Source organism: Patagioenas fasciata, chromosome 22, assembly GCF_037038585.1.
Source record: "Patagioenas fasciata isolate bPatFas1 chromosome 22, bPatFas1.hap1, whole genome shotgun sequence".
Classification (NCBI taxonomy): Eukaryota; Metazoa; Chordata; class Aves; order Columbiformes; family Columbidae; genus Patagioenas; species Patagioenas fasciata.
The window spans coordinates 4,404,944-4,423,129 of record NC_092541.1 but is presented as its reverse complement, the minus strand read 5'-3'; the positions used below and the strand labels follow the sequence as shown (position 1 = coordinate 4,423,129).

Here is an 18,186-nt window from a genome sequence, read left to right as displayed (position 1 = left end):
TGGCCCGGGTTTCCCAGAAGCGGGCGGAGCTTCCTGCCAAGCAGCCCCGCCTCCCCCTCCGCTTCCGCCGCCGCGCTGCGCATGCGCCCGGGCTGCTGGAGGGGCGCTGTGAGGACAGCGGCGCGGGGGCGCTCAGTGCGCAGGCGCGGGGCGGGAGAGGGGCGGGGCGCGCGCGGCGTGACCATTAAGCGGGCGCACGTCTCCTTACGATCGTCCCGCTGCGTTTCCCGCTCGGTGCCTTGGCCGGTTTCCCCGCCGCTCGTTTGGCCGGCAGCGCCTCCGGTCGCCTCCCCAGGGCCCGCTTGTGCTCTCGGGGCCTCGCCGCCTCGGGAGGGAGGCGGGAACGGGCCGGAGCGGCGCTGGTTGGGCTGCCGGGTTGGTAGTGTGGCTGCTGGCCGGCTCGGTGTCTTGTGTGCTGGGGTAATGCTGTGGCGGCTGCACAAGTTTTACCAAGCAAATAAGTGGGATTTGCCTGTACGTGGGCTGCAAGAGTGTGTATCTTTAAAGGAGGAGGCTGGAGCTGCTATGTAATAGCATTATGTCTGTAAGCTGCCTCATTTGAGACTTCCAAATTAAGCTGCTTTTGGCTCAAGAAGGCACAGCTTTTTTATTGGCTTTTTTGTTGTTGTTCATTTCCCTGTTTTGAGACTGTCACCTTTCAGCAAGGCTGCAAGCAGGGATGCCTGTGTGATGTTAGAGCTGCACCAAGACCGTGGGAGGGATGAGCATGAACCTCCATCCAGTCCCTGGGGAGGCTTCAGTCCTGCTGTGGAGAGAACGTGTTTGAGGTTTGTGATAACTTTGGTAGCTCTTTTTGCCTTGTTGAGGCTTGGTTGCATCCCCAGCAAGTGATATTTTATTCTTCAGATTCTTACTTGCAAAAGTAGCGTTACTCTTGGATTTGATGCTAAAGTAAGGGGTCATTTTGGGTAACTCCTGCTCCTTGCCTTGGAGAGGAGGCAGCTGTGGAAAATAAATAACTTCAGAGCTCTCAAGGAAGGACTCTGATATAGTCACTTAGTCCCTCTGGCTTTGGACCCGTGGTGTGACACACAATATGCTTTGCCCTCTGCAGGAGGATGACTCATGGTTGTGGCAGAGAGTCCGTGTGTGAAAACCCCTGTGATGGTGGTGAGCAATCCTGAAATTTGCAGTAGCAGGATCCTGTGTCCCTCAGCTTCAGAACAACTGGCTCCAACAGGTGCTGCTTCTGCTCAGACTCTTCATGCAGTTTGGAGAGAACTTGTCAACCCTGAGAGCTCTTTCCTGAGAGAACAGTGCTATATCGTGTTATAAAATAATCCCCTGTTGACTGATTATAGTAGAAAACCAGAGTTAAATGGCCTGGCCTGGATGGTGTATCTGTGATGGATTAAGAACTGGCTGGAGGGCCAGGCCCAAAGAGTTGTGAATGGAGCCAAATCCAGTTGGTGGCCAATCACAAGTGCTGTCCCCAGGGCTCAGCATTGGGGCCAGTTCTGTTTAATCTGTTTATCAGTGGTGTGGATGAGGTGATCAAGTGCACCCATAGTAAGTTTGCAGTTGACACCAAATTGGGTGGGAGTGTTGGTCTGCTGGAGTATGGGATGGTCATACAGAGGGATCTGGGGGTGTTGGTGAGAGTGGCTGAACATGAGCCAGCATGTGCCCAGGTGGCCAAGAGGCCACAGGATTCTGGCTGGTACCAGCACTGGTGTGACCAGCAGGGCCAGAGAAGTGATTGTGCCGCTGTACTCTGTGCTGGTGAGGCCAAACCTTGAATCCTGTGTTCAGTTTTGGGCTCCTCATCATAAGAAGGACATTGATGGACTAGAGAGAGTGCAGAGGAGGTGACAAAGCTGGTAAGGGGCTGGAGCACAAGTGTGATGGGAGTGGCTGAGGGACCTGGGGGGTTCAGCTGGAGAACAGGAGCTGAGGGGAGACCTTCTGATCTCTGAACTGCCTGAAAGGAGCTTGGAGCCAGGGGGGGTCGGGCTCTGCTCCCCAGGAACAAGCGCCAGGAGCAGAGGAAACGGCCTCAAGTTGCACCAGGGGAGGTTGAGGTTGGATCTGGGAACAATTTCTTCCCCAAAGGGCTGTGGGGCATTGGAACAGGCTGCCCAGGGCAGTGCTGGAGTCACCATTCCTGGAGAGGTGTAAAAGGCATTTAGATGAGGTTCTTAGGGACATGGGTTAGTGCTGGAGTTGGGTTATACTTGGACTTGATGATACTGTGGGTCTCTTCCAACTAAAATGATTCTATGATTCTAAATGACCTGTCACAGTAGGTCACTATTGTGCCTAGTGAACTACTGTGTCAACAGGTGACACAAATACTAAGTGGATACAGAGGGTGCTGGGAGTGGAGCTGCTGTCAGGTCAGCTCTTCCCAGGAGTTTGTCAGCAATTACAGATGGTTTTGGTCCTTCCTGGAGGACCTGAGCTGTGGTCAACTCTGAGTGGGACAACTGGAGCTTCAGTTAAGGTTCCTGTTCTGTGTTCTCTTGCACTCGGGCAGCGTGTTACGGTGACAGAATCTGAGATCCACCCTGGCTCCAGCGTCCCCCGAGTAAAGAATCATCCTCGTGTTCAAGCAGGAAAACCTCAAGTGAGGAAGGAGTTGCGGTAATGACTGGTCTCGTCTTTTTCAACCTTTCTTGATATCTTACACTTGCTTAAAGAATGTGGGATGTCTGCAGGTCAAGATAGAGAACCGTGGGAGAATTTTTTACAAGGCAATGTTTTTCACAAGTTGGAATGATTTGACAACAGTCCTGCCTTTAAAAGTCTGAGGGAGTCTTTGTTATGGCATTTTTGCCAGGGTAGTTGAGGTGATCGTACTGTTGCATTTAGAGATATTTATGACCCTGATATTTTTATAACAGTGGAAAAAAAATTTAAAGAAAACTTTTAAGAAAATCTAGTGGGTCTTAATACTAATTTTGTGGGTTTTGAACAAGCCACAGTTTCCACTGAAGTTATGTTCTGTAATCGCAGTCTGAAGAGGGCGGGTAGGCCGTACATGGGATGGAGAGCTCAACAAGCACATGTGGAACCCGTTACAAGCCCAGGTCCAATATTGAAACCCAGAACACTCTGCTTTTCTTCTGTGGCTGAGTTATGTGAAGTGAGTCAATGGTCTCAGTCAGCTGGAAGCTGTGAAGAATGTCTTGAAAGCATGAACGGAGTGTAAATAATGTAATGATGACTGCTCCAGTAATCCAGCAGTATGCAGTAAGAGCTGAGTGGGCGTGCGGTAATAGCTCGGAGATGTGAAGAGTCCATTAGCTGGAAGTAACAGGAACAGGTACTGATCTGTCAGAGCGCTTCTGGCAGCTCTTCAGCAGAAAAAGTGTGTTTGAAAGGGGGAGAAGGCAGCGTGTCCTGCCAGCGGAGCAGGAGCAGGGCTGGGGGTCACGCCGGCCGCCCACCCTCTGTCCCTTCACCAGGACCCTGACAGCCAAGCTCTAGTTTCATCGCAGCAATAAAACCCACAAGTAGTTCCCACCGTGAGTACAAACGGGGTGAATGCAAATAGAACTGTGTTCCTCTTTGTGTGAATCGCACAGGGTGTATCAGTTACTCGATTTGGAGAGTTCACACAAATAACAGCTTTAATAATCGATGCAAAATATGTGGAGCCCTTCCCTTTGGGTGACCCAATAATGTCAAGACCTACTTCTCAGAATGCAAGCTGTGATTATAGTTACAGCTCAGAGAGCACAGTTGGTTTCACAAGAGGCTTTTTGTTCCTGCCTGGCTTGGTTACGGTGATCCACTCTGGGACCTCTGATCAAAAAAAGCTTTTCACTTGGAGTTTTTTATCTATTATTCTGAGTTTGGTGCTCAGTGTGGGTGTGTGAGCCAGGAGCAGTGTGTTACAAGTCTGGAGTTGGAAAGGACTTGAGCCAGGTGGACTTTTGGCAGTGTGAGCTTCAGTCTGGGTCTAGAGGTGGGGACAGCTCACTCCACCTTGGCTGATCTTTAGCCTCATCCCACCAGCCCAGCTGTGGCACATCCACCAGTTCACAAAGGAGAATTCTGACCCTGCCACCCCAACTTCAGGTGGCTACAGTCTGTGCTCTGTCATAGAATCAGAGAAAGGTTTGTGTTAAAGGGACGTTCCCAGCTTCCCCCAGTGCCACCCCTGCCACGAGCAGGGACATCTTCACCAGCTCAGGTTGCTCAGAGCCCCGTCCAGCCTGGCCTGGGATGTCTCCAGGGATGGTTCATCCACCACCTCTCTGGCCAACCTGGGCCAGGCTCTCACCACCCTCAGGGACAACAATTCCTTCCTCATGGCCAGCCTGAATCTCCCTCCTTTAGTTTAAACCATCACCCCTTGTCCTGTCACAACAGGCCCTGCTCAAAAGTCTGTCCCCAACATTCTTAAGAGCCCCTTTTAAGTCCTGAAAGGCTGCACTAAGGTGTCCCCGGAGCTTCTCTTCTCTTCTGAACGCCCCAACTCTCTCAGCCTGTCCTCCCAGCAGAGCTGTTCCAGCCTCAGATCATTCCTGGGGCTCCTCTGGCCCCTCTCCAGCAGGTCCATGTGTGTCCTGTGCTGAGGACCCAGAACTGGACCAGCACTACAGGGGGGTCTTGCAGAGCGGGGCAGAGAGGCAGGATCCCCCCAAACCTACTGCCAAACCAAGCCCAGGGGACTCTTGGTTTTTGGGATGCAAGCACGTGCTGCCGATCTCTCATCCTTATCCCTGCTCCAGCCCTGTGTGTGCTACCAAGCTGGCGGCACAGACCTGTGTGTGTCTCTGCCTTGGCACCTGTGGTTGCTGTTGCCTTTGCCAGCATCGCTCTTCTTGGTTCAAAGTCTCCCCTTGAAAATAATCCCCTACTTTGGTTTGTGCTGAAGTTGGGTGGGCAGCTACACTGTGTGGAGTGACTCAGGACTTTGGGGTGGTCAGCCAGGAGAATGGTATCCCCAGGAGCTGCAGGGCAGTCTGAAGGGACCCTCATGGGGAGAGCTCTGCCACCAGATACCAGGAGTAGCAGTGACAAAGCAAGAGGGACACGGGATTGATGGGGCAGCTGCAGAAACGCTGCTTCAGTGTGAGAGAGACAGGAGCTTTTACACCCGGGCGAACCCGGGTCAGACCCTGCGTGTTGTACTGAAACAGAACCAGAGGGCGTAGAACGGGGTTCTTGCCTCTTCCATTCCTCAGAACTTCAACCTGAAGCAACGAGTTGGAAACTTCACCATTAAAAAGTTTCGCTTCCCGAATCGTGCTGTTGTATAAACACGTGGTGCAGTGGGATGTGACATTTACTCCCACGCACGGCGTGCTTTGTGCCTCACGTATGCTGGCCCTTAACCCTTGAGCTGGCTGTGAGGAGCCCACCTCTGTGGCGGGACAGACTCACCTTGCTTGCTGTTGAGTAAACGGTGGTAGAATTGCACCCAGAATTATTGCATTCATATGGAAAAACTCCCTTTTTCAAGCTCTGGGTATCATGAAGTTGTTGAGTTAGGAATAGCAGTGCTTTATGTGCACCCTTATCGACAGCTCTCGGAGCACTTTCCTGCCCAAAACAAACCGATTACTTAAGGCAGTTTGCTTTAATTCCTGATTCTGCTACTGATTTATGATCCTTGGCAAAGTTCATAGTTCTGGTCCCATGTGAAACAGATGATGCTGCTTATTTTCCCATTCTTTACATCTTTGTGTGTGTGTATATATATATAGATATATATATATAGTGGAAACTCAAACAGGAGGCTCTGTCTTTGCAGGGTGCACTGACTGTAGTGCTCAGGTGCTGATGCTTTATAAATATCCTGTGTAAATAGATAAGTATCCTATATAAAATATGCTCTATATATGTATATCCCTATATGTCTCAGTGGGAGTATGTTATATCATCCCTTTGTTATTACAAAAGAGATGAAGACACCTAGACTGCGAGATTTAAAAATCAATGCCTCATCTTATCTCATCCTCTTGCGTAACAGAGCTCCAAGCAAGCCGTGTATCACAGCCGGACTTGAACCAGGTTGGCAAAGCCGTTGACGCTGCAGCCGTACCCCTGAGGTTCCTCTGGTGTTGAAAGACGACGCAGAAGAGGAATGAATCCCAACATTGGGAACAGGCTGGTTGTCTTATCCCACTGCGGCTGGAGATAGTAAAACAGATTTAGACATTCGTAGAACGGGTCTGATCTGATCACGGTTACACAACGTTGATGTGATTCCCTGCACCTGAATGACATATTCGTGGCTTGTGTCGGTGACAAATGAGAAACGGCCTCGATGGCTCGCACAAGTTTTTCATCAGCTCTTCTGAATACCAAGCGGTTCCGATGAATCGGAGTTTGGCCCCTGCAGGGAATACGCTTCTGAAGAGCTTCCTCTTATCGTTGCCAAAATATGATCGAATGGCTTTGTCTTTCTGAACAAGTTCTGCTTTTGGCTCTGGTCTATCGGCAGGAAACACATGTCAGCGCTGTAGCAGCCGTGTGTCCTGTTCAGAATGGGCTCTTGGTCCGAGCGGCTGCGGACGGAGCGGGGCTGGTGTTTGCTTGTTTATGGGCAGGAGGATCGAGCGAACATTGATTTTTGCCTCTGCTCTGCAGGTCATCTGAGGATTTCAGCGCTTCCCAAGCCCGGTTTTGTGAGGCTGAATCTTCATCAGGTTCTTCTGCAAAGGCACCAGCTTGAGCGTGTAAAAAAGAGGAAATGAGCACTGGAAAGATCAAGCCAAGATTATTAAAAGCAGCCTCTGATTTTGAGTCTTGGCTGCTCAGCTCAAGGAAATTTGGGTGTTCTTTTTTTGTGTAGATTACAGGATTTCTCTTATAGTGATGAATGCTTTTTGGGAGGGGGCTTAAAGGCTTTCCAAACTCAGCTCCCTAAAAATCCCTTCTTTGAGAGTCGCTTTGCATCAGAAGCAGAGACACCGCTCACAGAACCTTCCACTGTCTCAGATATTTCAGGATATATTAGCAAAGGAGCACAAAACCTTTGTCAGAATATTACAGTATCCATGTGGTGGTGGTTTTATTTAAGCCCCAGCTATGAAAGTGAAGCAGTGAATTAAAATTCAAACATTGCTTTGTACGTAGTTTGGAGAGATTAAACTCATGAATTCGAAGAAGCTGAGAGGTTGACAGTGTTCCTGGTTGAACACTCCTTGCTTGAACTGGTGACTCCTTAACCCAAAAGGAGCAACAGCTGTAACTGAGCTCATTGGAGCCACTTGTCAGAAATAATTCCTAGATACAGTTTTTACTCATTAGCACTTAGATCTATATATCCAGTAGTTTAACTGTGGGGGAAAACTTGTGCTAGATTTTCAAAGTAGCTTCTAGAGGGACGTGAAGAGTAGCGGAGGAGCTGATGGAGCCGCCTGTCTGAGGAGATAACGTGGGATCGGGACTGAAATATTCCAGCAGAAGGAGCCGGACTTATTACTGGCTCTGCAGGTTTTGCTTTGTGTTCAAGGAGGACATTGTTCTTAGATAGCCGGTCTTGTCACATCCCGCTCGAATTTCACTCCGTGACGCAATGCCGATAAAACATGGGTAATTATTATTAGGTCCCTGGCAGTGAATGTTGCACACTCCCAAGCTCACAAGTTGCAGGCAGAGTCCAAAAGCCACGTTGACTTGCCGGATGTCTGAGCTGTGTGGGTCATCCCAAAATATTAATAAGAATTAATTAATAGTATGAGGCTTGTTGCAAACCAATGGAATTTGGTTTTGCATTTCAACCGAGCGAGCTGGTGCCTTCCCTTTCTCTGCAGCACGTCGTCCCAGCGCTCCTCGTGTTTGAAAGCACTGGGTTTATTCCGGTACATCTGCTGTTTGCCCTTCCCACGGCAGGACACACGTAGACACAGGGCAGTCATTGACAAGAATTCATCTGATTGGCGATTTTTAAAGTCCATAGGATGTGGGCAAAACCCAGTTGGCTTATTTAGGCTTTGAAGTTTCCTCCTCCCCAAACTGCAAGTCTATAAATGACTTTTTTTGCATGCTGAACGCAGCTATCGCCCCCTTGGTGAAGAAAAAGAAGAAGGGCTCACTCTGGATCCGGGGGCTTGGAAGCAGTTCTGCTCCCAACGCTACAGATTTAGGCTTTGGAACCAACTCAAATGAACAAATAGCATGGGTCTGATCCCAAATTGCTGCTTCAGACATTTCAACTCTGTGATCGCCGATGGATGCTGTAGCTTGGAATGGTGTTACGAAACATCCTGAGGATTCCCCTGCCTCTGCGCAGCCTCTTCCCATGTCGGGAAAACCTGCTCCAACTTCACATACGGAGCCATCACACCGACCAGCGGTGGGTGGCGTGGACGGGAATGGATCCAGCGACGTGGCGGGAGAGGAGATCCCGAGAGCATCGGGACATCGGCCCTCGAGGAGATGCAGCTGTCGGCAGCTGCTGCTGTGCAGCCTCCTGGAACATCCCCTCTCGTCCCAGCCCCTGTCCTCTGCTTGAACCTTCCCAAATCCCCAGCGGTCCATGAGCTCTCTGCTCTTACGGGCATTCAGATGGTCTGAATTAGAACCCAGCAGCTGCTCCCTGCTGCGTTGCGCTTCCACCCTGTTGCTGCAGAACGAGAAGCTCGGGGGAGCTCTGTGTTCACACCAGGACCTGCCACCCTGTGTGTCCTCTCCTGCAGATTGTTCTACTCCATTGCTACATCTCGGTCCCTCACTGGGGTCTTGTCGCGCTCCAGGTTGTCACCCTGCCCAAACACCCCTGCACCCACGTGGGGAACCCCACCAGCTCCAGAACAAGTTAACAGAATGACCAATGCTCAGTTTCCAATTCTCAGATTGGAAACATGAGAAAATGTTGGAAATATTCACATATTTTCTCCGATTTCTCATACATGCTGGGAAGCGCTGCCAAGAAACAGAAAGTCACAAAAGCAAAGGCAGTCAACTCCAGTGCAGGTGGAGCCGTCTCATCTCCAGTGCTTTATGTAGTTTTTACTCAGGGTGTCCTCTCTTGATGTCCCCAGCCTTCCTCCCAGCTCCTCAGCCCAGTGCCACCTCCACTGGTGTCCATGCTGTCCCACACAATTCTGCTGTCTCCTAATTCCAAAGTTTTCTTTTCATCCATCCATCCATCCATCCTTTTACCCCTTTATTTCCCAGTGAAAACCCCATCCATAGATCATAGAATCACAGAATCATTTTGGTTGGAAAAGCCCCTCAAGCTCATGGAGTCCAACCATAACCCACCCCTGGCACTGCCCCATGTCCTGAGAACCTCATGTCCGTCTGTCCAACCCTCCAGGGATGGTGACTCCAGCACTGCCCTGGGCAGCCTGTTCCAATGCCCCACAGCCCTTTGGGGAAGAAATTGTTCCCCAGATCCAACCTCAACCTCCCCTGCTTGTTAACTTGTGGCTGTTTCCTCTTGTCCTAATGAGATAATAAAACCCTTGCAAACCTCAGAGCTTTAACTCTTTCATTTTTATCTTCCCAGAAGAAGGATGATGTTGGTGGAGGAGCCCAGCTCGGCATCGTCCTCATCCCCACTGTCATGTGTGAGAAGGATGGAGAGAACAACACCCAGGGTTCCTTCTGTGCAAGTTGTCCCCAGGGATGAGCAACTGCAGGGTGAACAACCAAGGACCTGGAGCTGGGCATGGAACAAGGTACAGACACGTCTGGAGTCATCCCAGCTACAAGAGCACACGATGACATTCGTTCTCCTGAAACAAAACACCTAAAAAGGAGAAGGATTTCTTTCACCAGCCTTGACAGCAAGACTGGGGGGGTCACTAGCTAAATATTTACATACAGATCAATCAGGGTTTATTGTGAATCACAGCTCATATTAGGACCTGGCAAAATGTACAAAAAACAAGACCCAGAGTATCTTTGCTTTCCTGACACAGAAAGTGCCTTTACAAAGGAGCCCAAGAGCACAGAGGCACCATTTATCTGCAGTTTTGCCCTCTGTGAGGATCCTTTAGCTTCTGTGCCAGTAAATGGGATTTCTACAATGTACCCACGGGAGGAAACAGGCAGCGCCTTTTGCTTCTGCTCTGTGCTCCAGCCTTGGACATGTCGGTAGCAATAATTAGGCAGAATCCTCATTAGACAGACCACAGGATGGAGCGGGGGCACAAAACACGTAGGTCTTCACATAGACACAATGCTTTCTTCTTTAAAGCAATAGTGCTGCAGCAGTCAGCTGGCCCAGGTTTGCTTAGGGAATTAACTATGATAAAGGAGAATTGTCAGGGACTGGGATTTCTAATCGAATTAAAGCAGGCTGTGAAAAAAACTGTATAAGTAGAAATGGACTAAAAATCCAGACATTTGTTATTAGTCTTACAGAAAAATGCATGCAATGCTTTAAAGTTAATTATGTATTAATCTTGCAAAATAACAAAAGCCCTTAAAGCATGCTGTAGGACAGACATTTTGTCTTCAGGTATGATCCATCCATGAGATAAAAAGAGAATTCACACCAGCTAAATGGCAAAGGTGACATCAAGCCATCTCCCCATGTTTCCTACTCCAGTACTGCTGATCCTGCAGCCGTTCGGCCAAGGCCAGGCTGGACGGGGCTCTGAGCAACCTGAGCTGGTGAAGATGTCCCTGCTCATGGCAGGGGGGGCACTGGATGGGCTTTTGTTGTGGTTTAACCTCAGCCAGCAACGAGGACCACGCAGCCACTCACTCACTCCTGCCCCCCGAGTGGGGTGGGGGAGAGAACCAGAGAGAAAAATAAACAGCTGGTGGGTTAAGACAAGAACAGTTTGATAGGACAGCAAAGGAACATAAAATAATAATAATAGAATATACAAAATGAGTGATTAATAATGCAACTGTTTACCACTCGCTACACCAATAATGTGTTTGTTCCCAAGCAGTATTTGTCCCCCCCCAGCCAACTCCAGTTTATATAGTGAGCACGACACCATATGGTATAAAGAATATCCCTTTGGCCAGGTCAGGTCAGCTGTCCTGGCTTTGCTCGCTCCCGACTTCTTAGCAAGCGCCAGGAGCAGAGGAAACGGCCTCAAGTTGCACCAGGAGAGGTTGAGGTTGGATGTGGGGAACAATTTCTTCCCCAAAGGGCTGTGGGGCATTGGAACAGGCTGCCCAGGGCAGTGCTGGAGTCACCAGCCCTGGAGGGCTGGACAGACGGACATGAGGTTCTCAGGACATGGGGCAGTGCCGGGGGTGTGTTATGGTTGGACTCCATGGTCTTGAGAGTCTTTTTCAACAAAAGTGATTCTGTGGTTCTATAATTCCATGGTGTAGCCTGGGCACATTTAACACGATCAATACCTGTGGGGTTGGTGCCATATCTCAGCCTTTGCAAACCTTTTATGTTCCTCCGCTTGCTCTTTGGAGCTCAACACGTGCCTGACCATTCTTTTCTTGATGTTGATAGTGCAGATTAGAGCTGGTGGTGAGATCAAAGTGTGCTTGGGCAAGATTGCACAGAGAGGTGGCTCCATGACCCGTTGTGTTTCCAGAGGAAGCTCAGGGCTGGTCACACCTGCAGAGAAGAACCTGAAGGGTTAAAGATGCAGCTCCAGCCCATGCCAAACACCCACCTGGAGACTTCAACCCACGGGATGGAGTTGCACATCACTGGCTGTCACTGGGCTTTGCAAAGCTGAGGTGTTTGTGTTCTCTCGAGGAATCCGGTAGCAAGAGCAACAAAACAGTACCAGGCTTGAAAAACACAAGCAGAAACCCCACGGCGAGTCTGCTGGATCTTCAGACAAACAAATTCACACTCTTCAGGGGCTATAGCATGAGCTGTAGGGCTAAACCAATGCATTCCCACGCTGTTTCTGCTGTCCTAACCCCTCGTCCTGATTCGCCTAACCCTTCCTCCCCAGGGGGTTCTTCTGTCATAGAAATAGTTTCCCGTAGGGACATTTAGTGAATTTAGGGTCATTAAATAAATTGAGAAATAAGTCAGCTCAGACTGTTACAAATCAGAAACCTTCAAGCAGCCTTAGGCATTTGTTATTGCCACACAGTTTCCTCTGCAAGTCCTTTTTCCAAGACCGATATTTGAAGAGCAAACACCACTGGTCTGTAGAACGGAGAGGTGAAGCAGTACTGCTGGGTTAAACTCTTCAGTCTCAGCGAAAACACCCAGGATTTATCCACGTGCTTCTCCAGGCAAGGTTTAGGAGCAGCATTTGTGTTTGGGTCACTCCTGGTATAAGCTGGACTTAGCGAGATTCAAGCTGAGCTCTCTAAAGGTCACCATAACTCCACATTTCCCAGCCAGGCCTCTGCGGTGTTCAATGCGACGTATCTACTGGGTACAGAATCCTCCTGTGCAGCGAGGAGGGGAACAGCAGCTCCTGCCAGGGTCTGGCTGATCCACCTGGGCATTCTCTGCCAGACGTTGAATACTCTTCTGTTGATCAAATCAGAAGGAAGTTTTGGAGGAAAAGGAAACTGAGTCAACAAGAGCTTTCCAACCAGCGGCACGTGGCCCGAGCTCCCTTCTCGTCTCCAGCCGAGCTCCTGTCCCTGTGCTGTGGGTATGAACAGTAGGTTGTTCTTCCAGGTGGACTCAGGGCCATGAAAGAGGCCAGGGTGTGTTTGATACTCATCTTCTGTTACTGGCAGGTGCTTAAAACAGCTCGAGCCTCGTCCTTGGATAGGATGAGAATGATCTACCCAGACCTGGTCGCAGGGTCACTGGGAGGAGGGCGCAGGTTTTGTGCTGCCACTGCCAAAATAAATGGGAAAGGGTTCAAAAAGACCTGTAAGAATGATTGGAGGGACAAACCCACTTACAGACTGAAGCAATGTGATATTGCGTTTGTTTAAAAGGTTAAGGAGTGACTCGATCACAGTCTCTAATGAAGACTCTGATGGTAGAGGACATTTTAACAAATCAAAGAATAACAAGTGCCAAGAGCCAGAAGGAGAAAGGAGGCAAAATCAGGTGAGGATGGATCATAAAATCACAGATGGTTTGTGTTGAAGGGACCTTCAAATGTCATCCAGTGCCCCCCTGCCATGAGCAGGGACATCTTTACCAGCTCAGGTTGCTCAGAGCCACGTCCAGCCTGGCCTGGGATGTCTCCAGGGATGCTTCATCCACCACCTCTCTGCCCGACTGGAAGAGCAGAAAAGGCTTGTTGGAGCCACTTTTCCATTTCTCTATCACTGAAGTCCTGAAATCAGACCGAGCTTCAGCCTTGACCATCTCCCACAGTAATTCCTGCATTAAAATAAACAGGTCTTGCCACAACGTGGAATTGCAGCAAAAGAGAAACTCATCGTTATATCCTACCCCTGCCTCGTGTCACATTACACTGTAAGTGATTTGACTCAGAGACAAACTTTGTTTTGGCTCATGAAACACCAGTTGCAAAAAGAGCCCTATTCATTGAGAAGGTCCCAAGATGCTCTTGCAACAGACATCACGGGGAAAAGTTGTTGCCAAGTTTGGATGGGAGCCTAATTCTGTTCTCCATATACACAGGCTTAGACGTGCCTCAACCAATCAAAGAATTATTACAGATAAGAGCAACAACCCTTTTATTAGATAGAAAGCAGCTTCTACCCTGTGAAGATAAGAAGTAGCATAATTGAGCTTTGGGCAGGATGGTGCTGGAAAATCAGACGCGGCCGCTCTCAGCCCCGGCTCTGCCAGCACAGGGTTAATTCGGCTGCTTCGGTGTTCATTTTGTGGCTGGATGTTGAGTTTCTGGACAATCCAGTGGCTGCAGGGTGGGACATAAGGGCGTTGAGAGACAGCATGTGGCTGTCCCCATGCTGCCACTTTCCGTCTGGAGCAGGTGAGGATGAACCCACGCAACACCCCTGGGGAGCTGCGGGCAGAGATGGGTGGGAGGTTGCACCCCACTTCATGTTCTTCATTAAAAATGTCACGTTAATGAGGCAGATCGAAGAATCACCTGACAAAACACCTTGTCACCAGCTGCAGCACTTTCTGATCTGGATGTTGCCTCTGGACTGGAGCTTATCACCCTCCGTGGGAGGTCCTGCTTTTGGAGACCAGCGCACAGGAGGAGACTGAAATGTCCCAGTGACACGGAGACATTCCCCAGCCTCACTCCCTGCACGAGCCACACTCGGCGCTTTCCTCTCTGCAGGAATTATTAAAGCTGAAAATCAGCACTTGCGTATTTTCACCGATTGCTGCTGGGAGGACCAGGAGGGGCGGCCAGGCTGGTCAAGGTCACGGTCGCGCCATCCGCCCCTTCCCAGCCTCAGCATGCGCCTGAAAAACAAGGAAACCCAACCAGCGCTCAGGTCTCTTCCAAAAACAATTACATCATGTCGAAGCCATCAAGCATGTGATTTCCCAGCCCTGAAAGCGAAAGGAGCTTTTCTCCAGGAGCGGGAGCGGAGCTGAGCAGGACTCAGGATTCATCCGCTCCCCGGGAGGTCGTGTCCAAGCGGGACCCCTGCTATGGGGGACGGGATTGCAGCGGGACAGGCTGCAGCCATCGGAGAAGGAAAACACTTAAATGGTGATCTGCTTTTGGATTTCAAGCGTGTTTCTTGGGAAACTGGCTTATTTTTCTCGGAGCCATGAAATTATTGATGTGTGTTTCCAAAGAGTCTGGATCGGAGCAGGGCAGGTGCACCTGATTGGTTTAGTGTGTTAAGGCGAGGGATGCAGGGACATCTCGGCTGGCATCACACAGCATATAGCATCCGCTCCGACAGGTGTATGGGGCAAATAGTGCTGTTGAGTCCTGTGGCAGCAGGATGAGGCGTTCTGCTGCACCTGGGTTCTCATCAGCACCTCCGCTCCTTGTCCTGTTTCCTGCAGCCTTGGGACTGACGGGAGGGAAGAGCAGGGGTGGGGGAGCAGCATCCATCCATCCATCCATGCATACATGCACACATACATCCCTTTACCCCTTTATTTCCCAGTGAAAACCCCACCCATAGATCATAGAATCACAGAATCAATTTGGTTGGAAAAGACCCTCAAGACCATTGAGTCCAACCATTCCCTCAGTCCTGGCACTGCCCCATGTCCTGAGAACCTCATGTCCGTCTGTCCAACCCTCCAGGGATGGTGACTCCAGCACTGCCCTGGGCAGCCTGTTCCAATGCCCCACAGCCCTTTGGGGAAGAAATTGCTCCCCACATCCAACCTCAACCTCCCCTGGTGCAACTTGAGGCCGTTTCCTCTGCTCCTGGCGCTTGTTCCTGGGGAGCAGAGCCCGACCCCCCTGGCTCCAAGCTCCTTTCAGGCAGTTCAGAGATCAGAAGGTCTCCCCTCAGCTCCTGTTCTCCAGCTGAACCCCCCAGCTCCCTCAGCCGCTCCCATCACACTTGTGCTCCAGCCCCTCACCAGCTCCGTTCCCTTCTCTCAACTCGCTCCAGCACCTCAAGGCCTGGATTAACTAATCCAAGTGAGGAAACCTGCTGGGAACGTTTGTCTGAGACAATTCCCAGTCTCGGGACACTCAGGTGTGCGTCCCCAGCTGGGACAGGCGAGTTTACAACTTGCAGAGCCCGGCTGGAAGCAAAGTTTCCTGAACTCTTCCAGCTTCTCCTTCCTGAAAGCACGGATCTGCGGATCAGCAGATGTCTTTGTTGGAACCCTGGGCTCCTGCCAAGGGTTACTGTAAACACTTGGCGAGGCGCAGGCTCTTGGCACCCGCACTCAGCTGCCGTCACCTCACCGAGTGGCAGTTTTGATGTTCACACTCACAAATAATCATTAACTGGAAACACTCTGGGCAGGGGGAATGCAGCAGAACCTCCCATCCCTGAAACATCAGGTGTATTTTGCTTTTCCCACCTTTCTGACCGAGGAGGGGTGAAGGCATTACTTGCCCATGGAGATGGCTGTTCCCAGACCCATGTGGTTGGACACAGTCCCACGTGATGGGCAGCGTATAGACAGCATCTGCGTGGAGTCAGAAACAAGGAGAGAGCACGACAGAAATTGATATATGATCTAGGGGCTAATCCAGGCCTGAGGGGCCAAGAGTTACTGCCTTGGTGTTGGGATCAGCTCCTGCTACAAGAGAAGACTTAACAGATGCGCTGCTGTCACTTGCTCAGGATCTTCTGTGCTTGCACCACTGCGGGACTAAGTGAGAGCACAAGAGGACCCATCACTCTGCGATGGAGTAAAGACCGTGCAAAGTGTTTGTCTACATGTCATGGGTTTAAGCTGGAACATAAGAGGTTCCACTTAGAGATGAGAAGCAACTTGTTCCTGGTGAGGGTGTCAGAGCCTGGCCCAGGCTGCCCAGGGAGGTTGTGGAGTCTCCTTCTCTGCAGACATTCAAACCCGCCTGGACACCTTCCTGTGGAACCTCAGCTGGGTGTTCCTGCTCCATGGGGGGATTGCACTGGATGAGCTTTCCAGGGCCCTTCAACCCCTCACATTCTGGGATTCTGTGATTCTATGATTCATCACTGGGGGATGCTGCACTTTCAGGTGTAACATCTGCAGGGGCATCACGTTCAGCTGTGACCATCCAAACACCAAAGGCCGCACTTCAACCCAGTGTTTCAACCCAGAAGGGCTGACTCTAAAGAAGACACCTGGGTGATGTGGGACAGCCCCAAATTCACACAAGTTTGAAGACAAACAGGTTGGAACAGATTGGCCAGAGAGGTGGTGGATGAACCATCCCTGGAGACATCCCAGGCCAGGCTGGACGGGGCTCTGAGCAACCTGAGCTGGTGAAGATGTCCCTGCTCATGGCAGGGGGGCACTGGGGGAGCTGGGAAGGGCCCTTCAACACAAACCATCCTGTGATTCGATGAAAAATGTTATATAGAGAAGTTATGCAACCCTATTTCCGACTGTGAGTGCCTGAGCCTGCCGATACCTTAATGAGTGGCTCCAGCAATTTATTACCTTTCCTGTTAAAAATGTGCGCTGTGTTTCCAGTCCCAGCATACCTCAGCTGGCGAACAGCGCTGGCTTGCATTTTTCTTTCCTCTGCCAGGTGGAAGAACCCTCCAGTGTCAAACTTTCCCCATGAGAACTGCCAGAGAGTCTTTCCCGAGCCGTGGGTGTGGGGTCCCCATCCTGCTCCAGGTTCCCCAGCCTGCTGATAGGAGCTTCCAGGCAGCCTGTGGTCCCTCAGCCCACCTTCTAGATCCCAATTTCCCCACCCTACGTCACATTTACACAGTTACCCCCATCCCATACGTATGAACTGTGTGCGGTGCTGAGCGCTGCCATTTGGGAAGGATGTGAAGTTTCTTGAATGTGTTCAAGCTGGTGACAGGGCTGGAAGAAACGTCCTGTGAGGAGTGGCTGAGGACTTTGGGTTTGTCTGGTTTGGAGAGGAGGAGGCTGAAGGGCAACCTGCAGCACTTTGGGTGCTGACCGGAGCGTGCTTGTAGGGCATGAGCAGGTCCCCGAGCAGAAGGCACCCAACAGGGATGGGGACCCTGGGACACAGGACAGAGGGCAGCGTGGTGTCACCTGCCCGTCCTACCAGCACAGCTCCACAGTTCCAGCCCTGTCACCGCACAGAGAGATGGGGCTTGTGGTCAGGTTCTGGGCCCTCAGTTCAGAAGGACAAGAAACTGCTGGAGAGAGTCCAGCGCAGCCACCAAGATGCTGAAGGGAGTGGAGCATCTCCCGTGTGAGGAAAGGCTGAGGGAGCTGGGGCTCTGGAGCTGGAGAAGAGGAGACTGAGGGGGGACTCATTCCTGGGGATCAATATGGAAAGGGGCAGTGTCAGGAGGATGGAGCCAGGCTCTTCTGGGTGACAACCAGTGACAGGACAAGGGGCAATGGGTGCAAACTGGAACACAGGAGGTTCCACTTAGAGATGAGAAGCAACTTGTTCCTGGTGAGGGTGTCAGAGCCTGGCCCAGGCTGCCCAGGGAGGTTGTGGAGTCTCCTTCTCTGCAGACATTCAAACCCGCCTGGACACCTTCCTGTGGAACCTCAGCTGGGTGTTCCTGCTCCATGGGGGGATTGCACTGGATGAGCTTTCCAGGGCTCTTCAACCCCTGACATTCTGGGGTTCTGTGATTCTGTGACACTGCAGGAGTCACTGACTGGGCAATGGCAAAACACATTCACTGAATATTCAGATGTTTCTGGCTCTTTTTGGAGCACAGCAGCTCTGTACACTTTTCTTGACTCCTAATACCTTAAACATTTTCCTTCTGTTCTTCCCTGGAGCTTCCTGCAGAGAAAATCTCTTCATTAACCATCTGGATTACAGGTCCCGGTGTTTAACGAGGGTCGTGCTGCCATCCAGAGGGACCTGGAGA

General features: G+C 50.8%; 1 long non-coding RNA gene across 4 annotated transcripts; it reads left to right on the top strand.

Moving 5' to 3' along the window:
• Positions 1 to 56: 56 nt before the first annotated feature.
• LOC136111904 (uncharacterized) lies at positions 57 to 11,013 on the top strand. 4 transcript variants are annotated; one of them, XR_011742194.1, is made up of 4 exons: positions 57 to 788; positions 1,076 to 1,201; positions 2,498 to 2,604; positions 5,945 to 6,558. It is a non-coding gene; the product is annotated as an uncharacterized lncRNA (long non-coding RNA). The 4 variants fall into 4 exon arrangements; XR_011742195.1 differs by lacking the exon at positions 5,945 to 6,558 and adding an exon at positions 2,977 to 4,168; XR_011742193.1 differs by lacking the exon at positions 5,945 to 6,558 and having other exon boundaries at positions 60 to 788; positions 2,498 to 4,168.
• The last annotated feature ends 7,173 nt before the right edge of the window (positions 11,014 to 18,186 follow it).